The sequence below is a fragment of the Pan troglodytes genome, chromosome 23 (genome assembly GCF_028858775.2).
Source record: "Pan troglodytes isolate AG18354 chromosome 23, NHGRI_mPanTro3-v2.0_pri, whole genome shotgun sequence".
Taxonomy (NCBI): Eukaryota; Metazoa; Chordata; class Mammalia; order Primates; family Hominidae; genus Pan; species Pan troglodytes.
In genome coordinates this window covers 42,093,840-42,113,318 of record NC_086016.1, presented here as the reverse complement: position 1 = coordinate 42,113,318, position 19,479 = coordinate 42,093,840, and the positions used below count along the sequence as shown (strand labels likewise).

The following is a 19,479-nucleotide window of genomic DNA, read 5'->3' as shown; positions in this document are numbered from 1 at the left end:
TATTTAATAGTGTTTGAATCAATACATCTCAGATGGAACTGTGATGAGAATTAGAAATATTTTGACTTGTCTCCCTATCTCCCTACTGTACACTGTGTCACAGCAGTCTTTCTTGCTAAAGAGCAAATTTGACCTCTGGGTATCTCGCCACCTAAATTCAGTCAATAACTACCTTTAGGGTAAAATCCAAGGCCTCTCCAGACCCATTATCACTTCATGACTGCACAGTTTCCTTACTCACAACACACACATTAATGTCTGAGAGCCCTCTGCCTATTCCCTTCCCCTTTTCCTTTAGGTGTTATCTCCTAGAAATTTTCTGTATCCTCCCTGGTTGGACAAAGTGTTCCTCCTCTGAGATACACATTATATTGGTAATATCCACGGGTCCATTTTCTTCACTCAGCAGGAGCTCCTTGATAGCAAGGACCATGTCTGACACACCTTTGAATTTGGTATTGGGTAGAGTCCAATAAACATAAGCTGAACTGAATCCCAATGGGATCCCAGCAATTCAGTACTTGAATGTGGATGGGTCCCCTAATTAAATGCATTGGTAAAAACTGAAGTTAGCTGCAACCTCCAAGATGGGTCTGGCCCTTACAGAGAACTCGAGGCTACGTGGTTATGTCTGACCCTCAGCACTTCAGAGGACGACTGGATTCATTAATTTTTTGTCAACCGCAGAGACTATCAAGAGAATAACACTAATTTTTAGTTCCCTATTCTGATTAAAGTTTCCCGCTTAGGTTAAAACACAGCCTCTTCTCTGGATCTATCATTAGTCCAAATAGTGTGCCAACCCTGTAAAGTTGTTCATTACATGTCTCCTTAACAGACAAGGCTAGAAAGAGACCATGCCACTCAGTCCCTAGCCTGCTTGGCAGTGAGTCTCAGACACTGCCTGTATTCAGAAGGGAGGGGAAAAAAAGAATTAAGGTAGAGGATAGGTAGGCTAGGGAAACTGAGCAGTTTTCCAAGTACTCTTGAATCCAGGTTTTACAGAACAGCTGCATTACTTTCTCTGCCAGGCTGTGAACCTCTGTATCAGGTACACACGTATTCAAAATAAACATAAAAATTAATTATAAAATCAACATTTGAAATTATCTAGTTGAAGTTACCTACAGCACTATTTTCCTTCCAAGGTATAAATAGCGGCAAATTCCTCCACAACTGCTTTGAAATGCTCAGAACTACACGGTAATCCTACCATCTGATCAGGTACAGCTGCAGCAGTAAAACTGTGAACCACTCCAGTTTTCTCTCTTCTCTTTCAGAGCAGCCAAACTAGTCTTGGAATTCATAGAAGGGGTGGGAATGTTCAGTGGATCTTGGATTAAATCAATCCCCAGGTCCTGCTAAACTGCAAGCCGGCTGCAAGAATTCCTCTAGGCTGGGCGTGGTGGCTCACTCCTATAATCCTAGCACTTCACTTTGAGAGGCCGAGGCAGGAGGATCAGTTAAGCTCAGGAGTTCGAGATCAGCCTGAGCAACACAGGAAGACCCTATCTCTACAAAAAAATGTAAAAAATTAACGGGGCATGGTGGCATGTGCCTGTAGTCTCAGCTACTAAGGAGGCTAAGGCAGGAGAATTGCTTGAGTCTGGGAGGTCAAGGCTGCAGTGAACCATGATTACACCACTGCACTCCAGCTTGGATGACACAGTAAGACCTAGTCTCAAAAAAATGAAAATAAAAATAAAGAATTCTTCCAAAGCCAAGTACCTAACTAAACTCACAAGATTTAATTAGAACTAAATCTTTCCTAGAGAATATGGCAAGTTGAAAGAAATACATATTCAACAAACTATATTTATTTTGCTGGTATCTTACTAGTATCACCTCTGAGTATGGCAGGGTTTTAATTTTCAAACTTGACTATTCAGCACAATTATTTTACATTTAAATTCTCATTTTAAAAATTCAAGCAGTATAGAGAGGGTCTTAACCAATGTCCCCTCTCCTTCCATTCCAGTCTTCCCAGGACTCACCACTCCTATCAGTTTGATATCCAGCATAATTCTTGGGATACAGATTATTAAGAATACACTATAAACTTTTAATTGAGTCGCAAATAACTCTGAAAACCCTGTCTGCCTACATTGTTGGCAACTGGCCTAACTTCAAGCAAGACGTCCAGAAGAGATGTCTTAAGTGAGGCAGCAGATGTGAGGGAGGAGCACAACACCAGCAAGGAGGCCTGGAAGGTCTTCCCAGGAAGCAAGAGGGGATGCCAGGAGACTTGGTGGCAGACAGGAGGGTACCACCCATCCAGCTCTGTGAGCAGGGCACCCGGCCCAAGCAGACAAGAAGATACCTAGTTAATTAAGTAACACAAATAATAATATCAAAAGTTTAAGGAGGCCACGTGTGGTGGCTTACACCTGTAATCCCGGCACTTTGGGAGGCAGAGGTGGGCAGATTGATTGAGCTCACGAGTTCAAGACTAGCCTGGGCAACCTGGTGAAACCCCATCTCTACAAAAAACACAAAAAAATTAGCCCAGCATTGTAGTATGCACCTGTAGTCCCACCTACTCAGGAGGCTGAGGTGGGAGGATGGCTTGAGCCTAGGAGGCAGGGGGTGCAGTGAGCCTAGATCACACCACTGCACTCCAGTCTGGGCAACAGAGCCAGACCTTGTCTCAAAAGGAGCACAGGTGGAGGTAGATCTGCTAGAAACAGATGGTTTTATTTAGTCCCCATACACAAGAGATTTACCATCATTCCAAGACCTGGAAATACTATCTTTGCAGTTTTAGGCCACTCCCTACTTCACTTCAACGCTTTGGAAGTTCTGTAAAAATACTGTCTGTCCACTCCTAAAAACATCCTCTTTAACCTTAAAATCTGTTCTAGCTATTGCACTCCTCCTCCCCTCTTTCCCTTCCTAGTCCAGCTTTTGTTGTTGTTGAGATGGAGTCTTGCTCTGTCGCCCAGGCTGGAGTGCAGTGACGCAATCTCAGCTCACTGCAACCTCCACCTCCCAGGTTCAAGCAATTCTCCTGCCTCAGCCTCCCGAGTAACTGGGATTACAGGTGTGTGCCACCATGCCTGGCTCTATTTTTAGTCGGGGTTTCACCATGTTGACCAGGCTCCTCTTGAACTCCTGACCTCAAGTGATCAACCCTCTTTGGCCTCGCAAAGTGCTGGAATTATAGGCGTGAAACACTGCACCTGGCCTAGTCAAGCTTCTAGAAAAAGCAGTTTATATTTGTGGTCTCAACATACTAATTTCTCATTCACTTATTAATCATCACAACTTGATTTCTGTCCCTATCAACCTCAGTGTCAATGCAACGGATACTATTCAACTGTTCTTCCTTTAATCTCTCTCTAGCATTTAAAAGTCAGAACCATTGTCTAAAAATAAACACAAAATAAATAAATAAAAATCCGAACCAGAACCACCTGAAACCTGTCATTTGGGAGCTCCTTTCGTGTCTTAAGAGTAAGGATACTGAAGATCCAGCCACTGGGCCAGGGGCATCCTGTTTTAGTTCCTGGTATCCTGGCTGTGTCGGGTCCTCCTGTTCCCTTGGGTCTGCAACCAGCCTTCTTATCATGGGCAGGGTTTGGGGTGGGTGAGACAGTGAAAAGCTGCTGCTACAGCTGCTGCTGTACATGGCAGACTGGGGGACAGGGTCATGGAGAGGGAACCAAACTCAACTCTTGGCTTCACGGATTGAACTCAGTTCTGATGCCCAATCTGACATGCAGCAGGTTTAGTCCCTTCACCCACCCCCCTGGAAGGGCCCACGGCAGTACTTTGGCTACCTCTTGGTCTGTTTCTTTCCAGTCTGTTTCACAGGACAGTTTTTTTTCTCCCTGTCCTTTCATTACTCGTGTATTCCTCCTCCGGAGTCCACACCTCCCTTTCTCTTTTTATTACACATCCATCCTTTTGCTTTCTCTTTTTTGAGACGGAGTCTCACTCTGTTGCCCAGGCTGGAGTGCAGTGGCGCGATCTTGGTTCACTACAACCTCTGCCGCCGGGTTCAAGCAATTCTCCTGCCTCAGCCTCCCAAGTAGCTGGAATTACAGGCGCCTGCCACCGCGCTCAGCTAATTTTTGTATTTTTAGTAGAGTTGGGGTTTTACCATCTTGGCCAGGCTAGCCTTGAACTCCTGACCTCGTGATCCACCCGCCTCGGCCTCCCAAAGTGCTGGGATTACAGGTGTGAGCCACTGCGCCCAGCCTGGTCTTATGCTTTCTCATAGATACACAGCTTCCCCCTGGATCTTGATGACTCCCAAGTCTTTCTCTAGTGCTGACCTTTCTTACAGTCTTTAGAACTATCTACATAACTGCCTGATGCAGCTCCACCTCAGGTGCCACAGGGCCCTAAAATAAAACAACCCTCCCCCAAAGCGTGTTCTTCTGCCTCACTTGGGAATACTGCCATCCCACTCAAATCAGAAGTCTGCGAACATCAGCAGTTCCTTCCTCTCACCAAACTGTCAGTTCTAATTCCCAACTATTCTAGTATATACTTCCTTATTCCTACTGCCACAGACTGCCCTGCTTCTGGCATAGCTTCTCACCAGTCTTATGCTAGTTATCTTTTCAATTGGTTTTCCTACCCTCAAGACCCACCCCTCCCCTACACCACTAGAATTACCTTTAAAAAGTAGAAATCCTTACTGCCTTTGCAATGTGCCTCAACCACCCTGTAGATAAAACCCCATTCCCACTGCGGTCGGTGAGGCCTGGTCCCTGCTTGCCCCACTGCCTTCGCCTCCAAAGCCCAATTGTTTTCCATTTCCCTTGAGCACCACGTGGTTTCGCGTGCCGTTGAACGTGCTGTTTGCACCTGGACTGCCTTCCCACAGACAGGACAAATTTCTTCCCGACTTTCAAGATGCAGGCTTAGGGAAACCTGTTCTGTGGTCTTTCCTGACTCCCTCTTCTCACAGGTGATCTGGACGGATCCTTCCCCTGGTGAGCAACTGCACTCAGAACACACACTAGGCTTGCTTATGTGTGTGTACACTAGGAGGTGGTTAGCTTCCCGGTCTAAGGCTTCCTTATCACCGTCATTCAATATAGTGCCAGCACAAAGGACGTTCCCAATAAATTATTGTGGAATAAACACACACATTTTTACGAAAAAACTAAAATCAACTCAATACAACATGACATTCTGAGCTTACAAAAACAAAGCTGGGGCTTATCAGCTGTAACAGTCTATGAGGGCAGTCAGTGTACTACTTGCACAGCATCCCCAGACTTCCTGGGAGAAGCAGTGAAGGAAACTTTGGGACTGATGGTAGGACCCTGGCACAAGAATGTTAATCTGATTTTTATGTCTTGGAAGTCAGGAAAGGTTGCCTAAGGAAAACAAACTCAGTCCAAAGTATGAATGACCAGAAAGACTCATACCCAACCTTGGGGTATTAATCCAGCTTGCTCAACTAATTTATGCCCTCCAGCCTGGCCCCAGAATAATCTGTCAATTCTTTAACAGAAAAGGCTTGAGAAAGTAAGACTGCCTTCTAAAAGCCTAAAACAACTGCAAATCACTTACAGGTAGAGGCAGGGATGGTAGGGAATTCACCGAGGGTTACAAGAACAGCAGAGGCAGCTACTGAAACAGCAGATTCAACTCAACCAGCTTTACTGAATGCTTACTAAGTACATGGCACTGTGCTCAGCAAGTTTTCAGAGCAAGGGCCTATGTCCAGGTTTTATTGCAATTGTTGGTCACATAAGAATTAAGCAGATTAGAGGTAATAAATATGTTAACTGGGTTGACTTAATCATTCCATATTATATTCATAAATCACAATATCACTTTGTACCCCATAAGTATATGCAATTATAATTTGGCAATTTACATTAAAAATTAAAATTAAAAGACATAATTAAGCAGATTAACATGTTAACTTTTGTGACCAATTTATTGGTGATTAAAGAAAAACCTTTGTTCTTTTTCTATATTGCATATTGATTTTATGAGGTGAGATTGTTCACAAATTTTAGATGTATACTGCTTCTCCAATTAACCAGTGAGTTGAACATTGATAATGATGATAGTAATATGAATAATCATTAACAATTGCTTATGCTGTGCCAAGCACTGTGTACCTTGGAAGTCTCATTTCAGATCTGATCCCCTTTTTCAGGGGCCTTACACTATATATAAGGAGAAAAAAGCTAAGCGCTAAGCTGAGTGGCACAGAAGTTTAGAGAACGTAGAGAAAACGGTGAGCTAGATAACCTGTGCCGCCTTCAGAGAGAAACTGGGATTCCAGCTGGAACTGACAGGATTTGAAGCAGGTGATTCTCAAACCCTTTTGTCTCAGGATCCCTTTACACTTACGAAAATTATGGAGGACCTCAAAGAGCTCTTGTTTATCTTAATTTTAATTATCAATATTTGCCATACTAAAAATTATAACTATGAAACATCAGAAGTATTAGTTCATTTATTCGGCCAACAAACTTAAGAAAAAAGCTCACTATCACTGATCATTAGAGAAATGAAAAACCACAATGAGATGCCATCTCATGCAAGTCAGAACGGTGATTTTATATTAAAAAGTCAAGAAACAACAGATGCTCGCAAGGCTGCAGAGAGATAAGAATGCTTTTACGCTGTTGGTGGGAATGTAAATGAGTTCAACCATTGTGGAAGACAGTGTGGTGATTCCTCAATGACCTAGAACCAGAAATACCATTTGACCCAGCAATCCCATTACTGGGTATATACCCAAAGGAATATAAATCATTCTATTATAAAGATACATACACGCATATGTTCACTGCAGCACTATTCACAACAGCAAAGACATGGAATCAACCCAAAGGCCCATCAATGATAGACTGGATAAAGAAAATGTGGTACATATACATGATGGAATACTATGCAGCCATAAAGAGGAATGAGATTATGTTCTTTGCAGGAACACGGATGCAGTTGGAAGCCATTATCCTCAGCAAACTAATGCAGGAACAGAAAATCAAACACTGCATATTCTCACTCATAATTAGGAGCTGAACAATGAGAACACATGGACACAGGGAGGGGAGCAACACACACTGGGCCTGTTGGCTGGGGGTGGGTGGCGGCGGGAGGGAGACATCAGGAAAAATAGCTAATGTATGCTGGGCTTAATACTTAGGTGATGGGTTCACAGTGCAGCAAACCACCATGGCACATGTTTACCTACGTAACAAACCTGCACATCCTGCACATGTACCCTGAAACTTAAAATAAAAATAATAAACTATTGCTTTTTAAATTAAAAATGGTATTTCAAAGGATTAAAAATTTGAGGACAGTGGCACTGTTTTACATCTTTGCAAATTTCTTTAATGTCTAGCTTGAGCAACAACAGCTGCACCCAAATATATACTTTTGCATTCAATCTTTTGCAGTATCACATGTCTGGAAAAACTCCAACGTGCACTCATGGGAGAATGAATTTAAAAGGCATACAGCATCTTAGTATTATTAAAATAGTTGTGACCTTCCGAAAGGGTCTTGGATGGGAGGAAGGAGCACACTTTGACAAGTGTTCATCGAAAAAGATAAAGAAAATGGTCTAAGCAAGCAAGAGCTGGGCAAGAAGGAAATGTGTGGCTCCTAAGCCCTAACTTCCAAGAACACAAACCCCTACTCTTAACAGCTCAGCTACAACCAAGCTAACCTCCGTGGTGAATCTCAGAGACAGAGATGGCCAGGGCAAGGCAGGGTTCTGCCGGGCTGTGCAGGGTGGTGCTGACAGCAGTGCCACCAGGGAGGCTCTACTGCCCTGGGCAACATTCTCTAGAGGCCACGTCAGGTTTTCCTCTCCAGAGCCTCCACTGTGCTCTCCTGCTAGAAGAGAAGCTGTAAATGGCTTACCAGAACTGCCTTGCCATGGCTTCCCGGGGCTGTGTTTACTAACTGCAAAATCATCTCCCTGCTGCAGTCTCAAAGTCTTCAGACATTTCTTGATCTGGCTGTCTTAAAAAGCAAATTTAACATCAGCCACGTAGCCAGGTTTTCCTTGCCAACAATCATGTGAGTTTGCTATTCTGTTCCTGTGCATCTTGCGCACTGTAAAAACAGTTCCTGGAGCATCATATGTCATGGATCTAGTTGCCATAAACTGAAAACATTTTCTTCATATTTTGTGGCACAAACTAAAAGCATTCTGGATGCGGTTTGCATACAGTCCATCTCTGGCCAAAAAAGAGGTTTAAATTTACGGATAAACAGAGAAAGGGGGGTAGCCACTGCCTTAGTTAAGCCATTTTATTATCAAAGTCAACGTTGGATAGTGTGTATTTTTTAATTTAATTTTTTCCAGTGATTAACGTTCTGAAATTATCCTGCAATAAGTATAACCATGTTCATTTTATGTAGCGAGCTTAAATTTGTCTAACAGTATTTTATAGCTGACAGAAGCAGAGAGGAAACAGAAGCTTCTTTTTGGTCTCTTAAAATAAAAATAAAAAATAGAAACAGTCATGAATCTATATAGTTTTTCAGTCTTTTTTTATTTTTTAGTACACATATTCATTAAGGCCCCTTAACAAGACGGGACAGATCATTTTTAAGTCAAAGTGAAACTAAAACTTTAAAAGACATTTCTGCTTCTGGGAATGGTAAACCAGGTAATGAAGACCAACCATTCTGCTGAGGACAGCCAGAAAGTCTGGATAGAATATTTAAAAATTTTTAAAGGCAGAGGAGTACTAATAAGTTAGCTAAGAATTGCCATACACAAAAATCAAATTCCAGGTGAACTGTATACTCAAATGTGAAAGATAAATAATAAAGCTTTTAGAAGATAATATGGGAAAATGCTTCATAGCCTAGGGGTAGGGAAGGATTTCTTAAATAGGATACAAAAAGTACCTAGTATTAAAAACCCGACAAACATGACTACATGAAAATTAAGAATATTTGTTCATCAAAAGATACCCTCCCTCTTTTTCCGGCTGGAACCATGGAGGGTGTAGAAAAGAAGAAGAAGGTTCCTGCTGTGCCAGAAATCCTTAAGAAAAAGTGAAGGAATTTTGCAGAGCTGAAGATCAAGCGCCTGAGAAAGAAGTTTGCTCAAAAGATGCTTCAAAGGGCAAGGAGGAAGTTTATCCATGAAAAAGCGAAGCACTGTCACAAGGAACATAGGCAGATGGACAGAACTGAAATTCGAATGGCAAGGGTGGCAAGAAAAGCTGGCAACTTCTATGTACCTGCAGAACCCAAATTGGCATTTGCCATCAGGATCAGAGGTATCAATGGTGTAAGCCCGAAGGTCCGAAAGGTGTTGCGGCTTCTTCGCCTTCCTGAAATCTTCAATGGAACGTTTGTGAAGCTCAACAGGGCTTCAATTAACATGCTGAGGATTGTAGAGTCATATATTGCTTGGGGGTACCCAAATCTAAAGTCACTAAATGAACTTATCTACAAGCGTGGTTATGGAGAATTCAGTAAGAAGCGAATTGCTTTCACAGATAACACTTTGATTGCTCGATCTCTTGGTAAATATGGCATCACCTGCTGGAGGATCTGATTCATGAGATCTATACTGTTGGAAAATGCTTCAAAGAAGCAAAATAACTTCCTGTGGCCCTTAAAATTATCTTCTCCACGAGGCAGAATAAAGAAAAAGACCACCCATTTTGTAGAAGGTGGAGATGCTGGCAACAAGAAGGACCAGATCAACAGGCTTATTAGAAGAATAAACTAAGGTGTCTACCATGATTATTTTTCTAAGCTGGTCAGTTAATAAACAGTACCTGCTCTCAAATTGAAAAAAAAAAAAAAAAAAAGACAACCTCGAGAAAACGAAAAAGCAGGCAACATAAAACCAATAAAAGGCCCATATTCAAAATAATAAAGAGTTCTAACAAGTTCTAAAAGAGAAAAAGATAACCCAACAGGAAAAGGGGCAAGAGGCTAGATGAAACATGTCATCAAACGATGACAAAAAAACCTAAATTATCCAAATGGCCAATAAACATAGGAAAAGGCATCTAGTCTCAGTAGTAAGTAAGGGTGATGCAAAAGAAAATCATAATGATACACCATTATATACCACAATGGCTAAAAACATCAAAGTCTGATATGATTAAGTGTTGCTCGGGCTATGGAACAACAGAAATCTTCACACACTACTTGTGTGAATGCAAATTATTACATCTACTTTGGAGAATGGTTTGGCTTGATTCTCCTAAAGTAGGTTCAAGACAGATACGCCCCATGATCCAGCAATCCCACTCCTAGGTACATACCCAGCAGAATGTATGCACATGTACCCCAAAGGCACACACAGCAGCACTATCCATAATAGTCCCCAGCTGGGAACAACCCAAATATCCTCAATAGCACAATGGTAAGTACACTGGTATATTCATAAAATAGAATGTCATACAGCACAAAAACAAAGGGACAGCCACATGTAACAACATGGATGAATCTCGCAAACATAAGGACGAGACACAAAAGGAGATACAGCATATGACTCCGTGTGTTCAAAACCAGGCAAAACTATAATGTTTACAGGGACATGGACAGTAAAAATAGAAAGGAAAATAAAGAAATCAAAAGAATGGTTACCTGTAGGTGGGAGAGGAAGGACTGTGACTAGTGAAGGTCACTAAGAAGGGGCTGTTGGGCCGCTATAATGTTCTATTTCCTAACCTCAGAGGTGGTCGTTTTAAAATAATTCATTGTTTTACATTTGTACTTTATGCACTTTTCTGATTGTGTGATATATTTCACAATTAAAAAGATTTAAATCAAAACAAAAATAAAATTAATACAAAAGGAAAAATGGTATTTTTGGTATAACTTTAAAAATTAGATCACGGAACCCAAATTCCTCGGATGGCCTGCCAGGCCCTTCATCCTCAGCCTTGTCTTTCTAGTCTCATTCCTTACCACCCATCTTTTCTCACAAGTAGTCTGCCACACTTGCTCTCAATAGTGTGCTTTCTTTACCTTTACTTGTGACACTTCTCTGCCTAGAAAACCATGTAGACATATCCCAATCACCTTTCTGCAGACTAGCTACAAGCTGTTATTCAAGACACAGCTTGGGTGCCTCTCCTCTGAGAAACCTTTTCAGGAGACAGACTCCAGAGCCAGACTGATTGGTCTAAATTCCAGGTCTACCATTCACTAGTAGTGTGTGACTGGTCAAAGTACCACACTCAGTTTTGTGGCCTTCTCGTCTGTAAAACAGGGTAAGGGGTTGAAGTGAAGATTAAATGAGTAAACATGTAAAATTTTTGGAATGTTCCTGGAACAGAGTATGCACCAGGTAAGTGTGAGCTATGATATCATCAATACACTCTGACACCCTCCTCTCTGCTCCCCACTCTACCTTGTTAGATCCTCTGCTTCTGGGTTCCCATGGCCCAGAATTATAGTTTTTTCTTGTATACAGCCTTTATGGACAGTTAACTCCTCAAGAGCAGAGACTAAATCTTTCACATCTCAATCCTCCACCATCTTGCACAGTGCCTGGCAGGTAGCAGATATTCAGTGAATATTTGCAGAATGAATAAACTGACTCCAAATTTGGATCTACATCACATACAGAAGTAGTCCTTTGGTGCTGCTCTATCCTGTGTGTACACCACAAAATGGAAGCATACTCTTGATAGGTTTCCTATGGCAATAACCTGAGAATACAGGTGTAGACTCCCTCTGGATAGCAACAAATAAGGGTAATACTACTTGTCCTGTCTACTTGTTGTAAGGCTACTGTAGGGCTCAAATGATAATGACTATGAAAACCATTTTTTTTCTTCCCTGAGACGGAGTCTTGCTCTGTTGTCCAGGCTGGAATGCAATGGTGTGATCTCCGCTCACTGCAGCCTCCACCTCCTGAGTTCAAGTGATTCTCCTGCCTCAGCCTCCTGAGTAGTTAGGATTATAGGCACCCGCCACCACGCCTGGCTAATTTTTCTATTTTTAGTAGAGACAGGGTTTCACCATGTTGGCCAGGCTGGTCTTGAACTCCTGACCTTGTCATCCACCTGCCTCGGCCTCCCAAAGTGCTGGGAATACAGGCATGAGCTACCGGGCCCAGCCTTCTTTTTTTCTTTTAAAAGATAGACTTGGCTGGGCGCGGTGGCTCATGCCTGTAATGCCAGCACTTTGGGAGGCCAAGGTGGGCAGATCACATGAGGTCAGGAGTTTGAGACCAGCCTGGTCAACATGGCGAAACCCTGTCTCTACTAAAAATACAAAAATTAGCCGAGTGTGGTGGCACATGCCTGTAATCCCAGTCACTCGGGAGGCTGAGACAGGAGAATTGCTTGAACCTGAGAGGTAGAGGTTGCAGGAAGCCAAGATCGTGCCACTGCACTCCAGCCTGGGTGACAAAGTGAGACTCCACCTCAAAATGTAAAAAATAAAGAAAAAAAAAGAATTATTACTCATAATAGCCAAAAAAGTGGAAACAACCCAAATGTCTTTTTTGTCCTTCAAGTAATCAATAGATAAACAAACTGTGGTAAATCTATCCAGTAGAAAACTACTCACCAATAAAAACGAACAAGCTACTGATACTACAACATGAATGAACCTCAAAAATATTGTGCTCAATGAAAGCAGCCGGACTTGAAAGACTACGTACCGTATGATTCAATTTTCAGGGGCTGCCTGGGGCATGGAGTGGGAAAAGGGACTGACAGCACTTGGGCAAGAGGGATCTCTTTGGGTTGACGGAAATGTTCTAAAACTGGGTTGCGAATGATGATGGTACAACTGTATAGACTTTTTTTTTTTTTTTTTTTTTTTTGAGACAGGGTGTCATTCTGTCGCCCAGGCTGGAGTGCAGTGGCACGAGCAGAGCTCACGGCAGACTCAAACTCCTGGGTTCAAGCCATTCTCCTACCTCAGCCTCCCGAGTAGCTGGGAATACAAGCACATGCCATCATGACCAGCTAAATTAATTAATTAATTTATTTATTTATTTTTATTTATTTATTTTGAGACAGACTCTCACTCTGTCGCCAGGCTGGAGTGCAATGGTGCGATCTTGGCTCACTGCAACCTCCAACTCCCTGGTTCAAGCGATTCTCCTGCCTCAGCCTCCCGAGTAGCTGGGATTACAGGCACGTGCCACCATGCCCAGCTAATTTTTGTATTTTTAGTAGAGACGGGGTTTCACCATGTTGGCCAGGATGGTCTCCGTCTCCTGACCTCGTGATCCACCCGCCTCAGCCTCCCAAAGTGCTGGGATTACAGGTGTGAGCCACCACGCGCAGTCAATTTTTTTATTTTTATTTTTTTAGAGATGGGGTCTAGCTGTGTTGCCCAGGCTGGTCTCTTAACTCCTGGCCTCAAGCAGTCTCCCCATCTCAGCCTCTCAAAGTGCTGAGATTGTAGGTGTGAGCTACCACAACTGGGCAATTTACTATGTTTTAATTGTATATCTAAACTGGGTGAAGTTTATATATATGATGTATATAAATTATACACAAATAAAGGTGTTTTGTTATAATGCAAATACCTGGCACTCTTTTATAACTAGCTATGATTCTCACATATTTAAAATCTCATCCACACATGTGAGGCCAAATCATGTAAGACTAAGACAGAAGTCAGCTTTTAAAAATTAAGAAATAATTAAATGTCACATACTAAATATCTTAAAAACCCAAACTGTCCTCTCTATACTTATTTTCCAAATAATGAATCCTAATAAGGGACAACAACAAATAATGATCCTGATAAGCAGGCTTTCACTGTCATTTGTTTATTTCATCCCACCTGTACAAACACACACTTTGGCCTCATCTGCATTTATAATTGCAAACATGAGTATCTGGCACAATATCCCCCTCCTTGTTTTTGTCCAACAGCAAGCATAAGAAAAAGGTAAATCAGAAAGCATAGTATATAATTTTTTTTAAAAAAATATATTCATATGATAAACACGATTTCTAAATAGGGTTTAAACTAACCCTTAGAAATTAACAGTTCTTTTATATACACAAATGTACCATAGTACTTCAGATTAAATTCTGCAAGTCCTAAAATGCTATCCAAACTAGTTTGCTGAACTGGAATTGTTAAATTGGATACTGCTTAAAGTAGGTCACTGGCTCGGCCATGAAAGTATTTGGTAATGCAGAGATCTACTTGCAAAGTCATCTGTCATAATGAGATTTGACTTAGACAAAACCAGAGAAGCGACACCGGTTGGGTGTCAATTGTCAGCTGTATTTTATTCAAATAAATCTCATTTTAGATTTATCTCACTGCAGATTCTTGAACTGGGAAATAACAAGATGAAAGAAGTGTTTTCCAAAGAGTAAATCTGGTGTCCATGTTTAGAAAATGCCTCTTTGCTTCCTGTCCTTTGTCCCACACATCTACTCAGTCTCTAAAGCCCATTAATCCTTCTTTTGAAATGTCTTTCAGCTTCATTCCTTTCTCTCCACTTCTATTCTCACCACTGCAGTCCTAATTTGAGTCAGGAGGCTTTAAAGGACAGGAAAACTAGAAAAAAAAGCCCAACTAGAGACCATTAGAGTAATCTAAAAGGGGAGTGAAGAGGACTCAGTCTAGAGCAATGGTTCTCCAAGTGTGGTCCCCAGACAGCAGCAACAGCACTTGGAATCCTGATAGAAATGTGAATATTCAGACCTTATCCCAGAACTGGTGAGCCAGAAATGCTGGGGGTGGCGCCGGCAATGTGCTGTTAACAAGCCCTCTGGGTGATTCTGATATAGGTTAAAGTTTGAAAATTAGTTATTTAAAGAAGAGGGGCCAGGCGCGGTGGCTCACGCCTGTAATCCCAGCACTTTGGGAGACCAAGGTAGGCGGATCACAAGGTTAGGAGATCGAGACCATCCTGGCTAACGCAATGAAACCCCATCTCTACTAAAGATACAAAAAATTAGCTGGGCATGGTGGCAGATGCCTGTAGTCCCAGCCACTCGGGAGGTTGAGGCAGGAGAATTGCTTGAGCCCGGGAGGTGGATGTTGTGGTGAGCCGAGATCATGCCACTGCACTCCAGCCTGGGCAACAGAGTGAGACTCCATCTCAAAGGAAAAAAAAAAAAAAATGCTGAAGAGAAAGCAATGGGCCCAGATGAGGAGAGAACTTGGGGACCTGCTGAGAATGTCTTCCACAATGTCCCTCCAATCTCCAAACCACCCTATCAAAAAAGAACTCTTCTCCAAACCTATCTCTAGGTGTTACTGACTTTTGATACCACAACCCTCTACAGTGCTTAGGTTCAATCTTCCTTCCCCCAGTCTCCATCCAATATAATACACTCATCCCTCAGTATCCTTGGGAGATTGGTTCCAGACCTTTGGTGTATACCAAAATCCATGGTTGCTTAAGTCCCTGAAACAAAATGGTATAGAGACTGGGCACAGTGGCTCATGCCCAAAACCCGTGTTTAGGGAGGCCAAGGCGGGAGAATCGCCTGAGGCTAGGAGTTTAAGTTCTGCCTGGTAAGACCCAATAATTAAGACTCCATGGCTATAAATTTTTTTTTTAAATTAGCCTGACATGGTGGTGTGCACCTGTAGTCCTAGCTACTAAGGAGGCTGGGGCAGGAGGATCACTTGAGCCTAGGAGTTCGAGGCTGCAGTGAGCTATGATTGTTATCACTGCACTCCAACCTGGGCAAGAGACAGACTCTGTCTCTAAAAAATAGGCCAGGCGCAGTGTTCATGCCTGTAATCCCAGCACTTTGGGAAGCCAAGGCAGGCGGATCACTTGAGGCCAGAAGTTCGAGACCAGCCTAGGCAACATGGCGAGACCCTATCTCTACTAAAAATACAAAAAAAATTAGCTGGGTGTGGTGGCACAGGCCTGTAATCACAGCTACTCAGGAGCCTGAGGCACAAGAATCATTTGAACCTGGAAGGTGGAGATTGCAGTAAGCCAAGATCACACCACTACACTCCAGCCTGGGCAACAGAGACCCTGTCTCCATAAATAAATAAATAAATAAATAATAAAAATAAAATGGAGGGGCCAGGCGCAGTGGCCCACGCCTGTAATCCCAGCACTTTGGGAGGCCGAGGTGGGCGGATCATGAGGTCAGGAGATCGAGACCATCCTGGCTAATATGGTAAAACCCCATCTCTGCTAAAAATACAAAAAAATTAGCCAGGCATGGTGGCGGGCGCCTGTAGTCCCAGCTACTCGGGAGGCTGAGGAAGGAGAATGGCGTGAGCCCGAGAGGCGGAGCTTGTAGTGAGCTGAGATTGCACCACTGCACTCCAGCCTGGGCAGCAGAGCGAGACTCCATTTCAAAAAATAAATAAATAAAATAAAATGGAGAAGTATTTGTGTATAACTTATGCAAACAACCTAATGCCCCCTCCTTAGGTACACATCTTCCTGTATTCTTTAAATGTAATCTCTAGGTTATTTATGATATCTAATACAATGCAAATGCTATGTAAGCAGCTGTTGTACTGTATTATTTAGGGAATAATGTCAAGGAAAATAGTCTATATGTGTTCAACAGAGACGCAATTTTTTTCCTGAATATTTCTGATCCATGATTGATTGGAGTCATGGATGTAGAACCCATGAATATGGAGGACCACTGTACTAATCTTGTTGAGGCTCTAGGTAGTCAAGGAAAAAAGACACATACCACAATGTGGAAAATTATGATTAAAAGAGTGCTTCAAATCAGTGGAGAAAAGATGAATTATTCAACAAATGATTTTTTAATAACTGGCTAGTCACTGTGGGAATCCAGAACAGGAAGCTATATATTCCTTACTGTATGTTTTTTTTTCCTTTTTTTTTTTTTGAGACAGAGTCTCACACTATCGCCCAGGCTAGAGTGCAGTGGTGCATGCGATCTCAGCTCACCGCAAGCTCTGCCTCCCAGGTTCAAGCAATTCTCCTGCCTCAGCCTCATGAGTAGCTGGGATTACAGGCGTCCACCACGGTGCCCGGCTAATTTTTGTATTTTTAGTAGAGACGGGGTTTCACCATCTTGGCCAGGCTGGTCTCGAACTGCTGACCTTGTGATCCATCCGCCTCGGCCTCCCAAAGTGCTGGGATTACAGGCGCGAGCCACCGTGCCTGGTCCTACTTTATGTTTTCTTACTCCATATATCAAAATAAAATTCCAGACAAATCAAACACATCAATTTAAAAACAAAAAGAGCTGGGTATGGTAGCATATGCCTTAAATCCCAGCACTTTGAGAGGCTGAGGCAGGAGGATCACTTGAGCCCAGGAGTTCGAGATTGCAGTGAGCTATGATCATACCACTGCACTCCAGTATGGGTGACAGAGTGAGACTGTCTCTTAAAATAAAAAAACTAAAAAAAATTAAAGAAATATGACAGTAGCAGATGAAACCATGGGTAAAAATATTTTTATAATCTTGAATTGAGGAAGACATTCCTAAAAGCATGATAAACCCACCCCAAGGGCATAAGAAATTACTAATACATTTCACTACATAAAAATCTAAATCTTTTCTATGACTTAGAACAATTTTGATTAAAAAGTCTGATAATGCAAAGGTGTGTAGACAGGCACGATCATATGCTGATGGCAGGATGTAGAGTGCCTTTCTACAGCACAATATGACAACATCTGCCAAAACCTGAAATATGCATCTCTTTGATATAGTAATTCCCCCCTTTTTATTTATTTATTTATTTTTTGAGACAGAGTCTTGCTCTGTTGCCCAGGCTGGAGTGCAATGGCGCAGTTTTGGCTCACTGCAACCTCCGCTTCCAGGTTCAAGCAATATTCCTGCCTCAGCCTCCTGTGTAGCTGGGATTACAGGCACCCGCCACCGCACCCGGCTAATTTTTGTATTTTTAGTAGAGATGGGGTTTCACCATGTTGGCCAGGCTGGTCTTGAACTCCTAACCTCAGGTGATCAGCCCATCTTAGCCTCCCAAAGTGCTGGGATTACAGGCATGAGCCACCATGCCCAGCAGCAATTCCCCCTCTAAGGGTGGATTTTACATACACTTACACACACACACACCTCACAAGTATACAAATGTATTTATTTAAAGTTGTTTTAATCTAACAACTACTTGTTAGATTAAAATAAGAGCCAGCCAGGAGTGGTGGCATATACCTGTAGTCCCAGTTACTTGGGAAGCTGAGGTGGGAGGATCATTTGAGCCCAGGATTTTGAGGCTAGCTGGGGCAACATAGTGAGACCCTGTCTTAAATAAATAAATAAGCCATTATAAAACATTTTGTATATCTTAATCCCCTGTTGGTCAAAAATATACAAATAAATATATAAAACATATATATTCATTATACATTATCTGTGTGTATATATAATGTATACAATGTATAATACAGTGTGTGTGTGTGTGTGTGTGTGTGTGTGTGTGTGTGTGTGTGTGTGTATGATATACCTGAAAGCATGGAGAAAAGTCTGGCAAGACATCCAACAGCCTTTAAAAATAGGTACCTTTGGCAGAGTGCGGTGGCTCACACCTGTAAATTCAGCACTTTGGGAGGCCTGGATCACTTGAGTCCAGGAGTTCAAGACCAGCCTGGACAATATAGCAAGACCCAATCTCTACAAAAATATTTTTAAAAATTGGCCGGGTGTGGTGGCACCCACGTGTAGTCCTAGTTACTCGGGAGGCTGAAGCAGGAGGACTGTTTGAGCCCAGTAGTTGAAGACTGAAGTGAGCCATGATCACACCACTGCACTCCAGCCTGGGAAACAGAGAAAGACCCTGTCTGGCTGTCTTAAAAAAAAAAAAAAGGACACACCTGAGGAATAGGATGCAAGAATTTTCCATTTTCTACTTCATAAACATTAAGTTTTTACAAAGAGCGTAAATTGCTCTTATAATAAAAAATAAATCTGATCATGTCATTCCTTTTTTCAAAAAGTTCAAAAGCCTTCCAGCCCACAGACAATACAGTCCAAACTCCCCAGTGAGATGTAAGGATGGTCCAGCTATGCCACCTGACACCTAACCCATCACCAGGGTGAACTCCCCTGATGGGGCAGGTAAGGATGGGGTCTCTGTTCTCCCTCCTCCACTGTATCTTTCCTGAAGCCTGGTGCCATATGGTCCTTAATGGTCAACTCTGATAACCTTTTGTGTCATTTGCAAAGCTTTTGTCATAATGGAGCACACTGCTACTACATTCCAACTTGTTCTTTTCAGAACAATGTTGACAAAGCTGTTCAAATAAATTAATAAATTTCTTCTCTGCTTTCATGGAGAAGTAAGTTCACATGCTAATGTGTAGGTGGATCAATAAAACCTCCCCTTCTAAAAGCCAAAATCTAACATTATGCTTTCTGGCTAATAAATATTAACTTTTTTTATAGACATTCGTTGGCATATATCTGGCATAGTATGTAACACATGACTATAAAAATTACAGTTGTTTAGGCGCAAGAGAAGACTGGGGGAAGTTTTCTTAGAAGTGATGAGAGGTGGAGCCAGTTTTGTGATCTCCTTGGCTGGGGCATAATGGATGATGCACACTGAGTAGCTGGACAACATCTTGATGAAGTCCTACCATTCATCTCACAA

At 42.3% G+C, this 19,479-nt stretch overlaps 1 protein-coding gene and 1 pseudogene across 9 annotated transcripts in view; one reads left to right on the top strand and one right to left on the bottom strand.

Moving 5' to 3' along the window:
* The window catches only part of TNRC6B (trinucleotide repeat containing adaptor 6B), a 278,141-nt gene that overhangs the window by 206,959 nt on the left and 51,703 nt on the right, over positions 1-19,479 (bottom strand). The window lies entirely within an intron of this gene.
* Positions 8,893-9,761, top strand: LOC745645 (large ribosomal subunit protein uL30-like; annotated as a pseudogene).